Source organism: Rhynchophorus ferrugineus, unplaced genomic scaffold (assembly GCF_030347505.1).
Source record: "Rhynchophorus ferrugineus isolate W39M unplaced genomic scaffold, kcgeb_rfMv2 rfM8, whole genome shotgun sequence".
NCBI classification, from domain to species: domain Eukaryota; kingdom Metazoa; phylum Arthropoda; class Insecta; order Coleoptera; family Curculionidae; genus Rhynchophorus; species Rhynchophorus ferrugineus.
In genome coordinates, this window is record NW_027472587.1 from 17,250,097 (window position 1) to 17,253,868 (window position 3,772).

Here is a 3,772-nt window from a genome sequence, read left to right on the forward strand (position 1 = left end):
AATGGGTTGATCAAGTAAATAGTAGTAAATTACCTGGATAAACCACAATGCAAATATATCAACGTCATGGTGTTTGTTATGGACATTTTAGTGAAAAATTTAGAATTATCCTTCCTTCACGAACAGGTATTTGGGTAAATGCATATCCATCATTGGTTTTATCAGGTACATATAAAATTATCTATCTACTACATGTCTGTTTATATATTGTTTGTTTACAGAAATTCAAAAACTTATATATATATATATATATATATATATATATATATATATATAATATATATATCAATTAATCTACCAAGTTGTTCGTATGCTGTCAGTGTGATGTCTCTACATAAAGAAGTCTTACAAGAAGGTAACAATTAATATAACTGGATAATTAGTAGTAATAAATACTACTTTTAATTGTAAAATATCCCTAAAATATTTGCAATACTTTAACTTTTCAAGAACAATCAGTGTTCAATCATTTTATAGTAGAGGAATTATATATTTAAATTTGATTGCCTTGTTAAGAAAATATTTGTTATGGTGCCATCAATTAAAAATTTAATTGCTACTTTTAGGGGATTTATTACCTTAAAGAAATCTATTTTGTCTAAATTTACAAATAACTACATTTGTTTAACAAATCTTAACCAAGATTGCTTAAAGAATTTTGTTGGATCTATTAGAGGTCATGGAGGTAGAAACAGCATCCTTCCCCTAGTATGTTCGAGAAATTTTTAAAAGGGCTCATCATTTCAGTTTTTTCACATCATTCCCTCGGAGAAAATTGTGAAGAAGATGAACATGTTAGATAACTTATATTCTTTTTTAACGGGAGATCTAGTGCCACTTGAGGTTGTTAAATCACCAGTTGAGTCTATATTTTCAGTTCCAGAGAATTTTGCTCTGAGGAAAACAAGAGTCTAATATTGTATTTTAGTCTTATTTCAGGCTATTTAACAAAACTTCTGAAAAAGAGACAACATGCAATATTTGTCTATATTCTATATTAAGTAGTTCCACAGATTAAATACTCTAAAATCTAAATATTTTTAAAAAACACATACATTTTTAGTGTTTCGACTGTCCAATCCATAATGATTTTCAAGACCAAATTTTAAGTTATTCTGAGGTGTGATTGTATTTTTGGTTTAATGAAGTTAATGCAATATCAACAGGGAAGGATTTAAAGTTTACCTTCAATATATCAAGATAAGTTAGAACTCTAATAGATCCCATAAAATAGATGGCACTAAACATATATGGGAAGACGTTATAGAAGAATTATAGATATCTTAATATTGCCTAGAATAGAGTTCATAATTGTTTTTTTTTGCTTTTTGTTTATATATATTTATATTATTTACACTTATGTATATTTGTATAGGATTTTATTTTAATAAATTAATTTTAAAATTTAAATTTGATTTTTATTTAAATACTATTGGCCAATAAATGTGACGTCACAAAATAATCAGGCGAAATGGCAGACCAATTAAAGCAAAGTATTTTCCTTACAGGTTTCTACATAACTATTTTAAACTAACCAATCAAATTCGCGTTGTCAGCGCCGCCAATGATTGGACTAAGCGAAACTTTACCCCACTACTTACCATTACAGTTGCACACCCCTGGTGCATATATCGTAATGTTGTCACATTTGACTTTGACATTTTAGTTTACTTTAACTCTGACATATAACAACATTCCAATATAACTAAAACAATGAAACAAATGTTATAGAATTTGATTTGTTTTAACATTATAGTACGAGGGTGGTTCAAATATGTTGGAGACAAACGCTATAGATGGCGCACATGTATCTGAGCACATGTGGCTTGAGTATGTGATAGCTGGGTCCCGTACGAACAGTGTGGCACTGTTTTCGTCGGGAGCGCATATTGCATGCGCGTACTACGTCCATGAGTGAACGTCAAGTGCTGAACGCCGTAGAGCAACATATTGCCATTCGATTTTTAGTGTGGAAAGGCGTTAAAATGATTTAAATATTTCTGCGTTTGCGAAATCAGTTCAGTAGTGAGTGCCTGAGTAGATCTGCCGTTTTTAGATGGGCCAAATCATTCAAGTATGGCCGCGAAACCGTCGAGAGTGAGCCGCATGATCGTTGACCGCGAAACAGCATCATACCAGACAACATTCACAGCGTAGTAGAACAGCTCATTTTGGAGGACCGTAGGATGAATGTTAGAGACATTCCGGCTGAACTCGGCATCAGTATTGGTAGTGTAGATATCGTTTTCTGCATCACTTTCTCTAATTTTTAAACCTAATCGTTGAATCTTCTATATAAGTGGTAGAAATAGTCACAGGAGGAAGAATAATAAGAACATAAGGAGTCCATTATGCTTTTTTAGGCGTATCTTTTGGTCTTTCAATATACTTTTCTGGAAATGATTGTCCCACACAGAAAAATATTCTTTTGGGATTGTCACAGATTTATGAACTAAACTTTTCATTTATACATTATCCTATTTATCTATTTATGCATTATTATTTATTATCATTAGTTACAGTCTAATGTAAATTATGTCCTTTTAGCTTTGAGTCAAATACTCGGAAGTGATATATATATATATATATATATATATACATATATATGTATATATTCTAAATTACAATTAAAAATAATACCATCTGTACCGCAACTACCAAAGATTGTGGTGTTTTATTCGGATGGCCTTTGTTTAGTCCCTCCAATTACAAAAACACAGTACCATTTTTAAATCTTTATTTATAAACTATATTACTAAAATTGAGCATTAAACAAAATTGAAACAGTTCATATAATGCTTATCTAGTATGAGATCAGATAACTTTGGCAAGTGTGAGAAATTAGTTATTTTACTTACAAAAATCACATATCCATGTGTGAAATTCTAGTCCTTAACAGTGATGTATGTTTCCTGAAAAAATATTGCTGGCAGAACATACCATGTGTATCTATAGAGTTAGGGGCTTCTTTGACTATTATGACAGACCTGGACACCCGGTTCAGTGTCTGAATCAAATTCTTCTTCAGCTTCTTTGTCTATCACTTCATTGTGGTTTTTTGTTTTATTATATCTAGACTTTTTTTCTCTTCATTCCCTTTATATTCCTCATCACCTTCATGGTCTATCACTTCATTATAGTTTTGTTTCCTTATTTTTTGGCTTTTTCTGTTTATTTTTCTATATTTTATCTTATTATTATCTATCGATCTTATTATCTATCTATATTATTATATTATTATATTAGTATATATATTTTTCGTATATCTCGTTCAAAAGTTGTCAACGTTTTCTTTGTTAAACTCAAATGCTTTTACATGTGGCTGTTGAAATGACGAATGGTATTCGGTAAACCGACGACTTGCTTGTTCCAGTCTCATACTCATACCAGGGCTACTTTTCTCATGGAGATTTATCGAAATTCGCTTCTTGATAATTTTGCGGTTAGCAAAAGTGTTGGCTGTGCACTTTTTACCTCTTCGTGGACTCATCAAAACAATCGATGGTGCGAGAAATAGTGGTCTGCCTAAAATTAAGCAAACGAACAATTACAGATAGGCGTTTGCCTTAGCGTAACAGCTCCAAAACGGCACTACGAACTCCTAAAAATACAAGTTGAGTTAGCACATAGTCGAAACTCAACACAACGGCACATAAACATATGAAAAATTAGTTTATTACGGTATGGCGCTTTCGTCTTAGGATAATTTAAACTTTCAAGCAGTTTCTTGGGACATCGTGTAAAAATTCCGTTAAAAATATCTGGATTTATT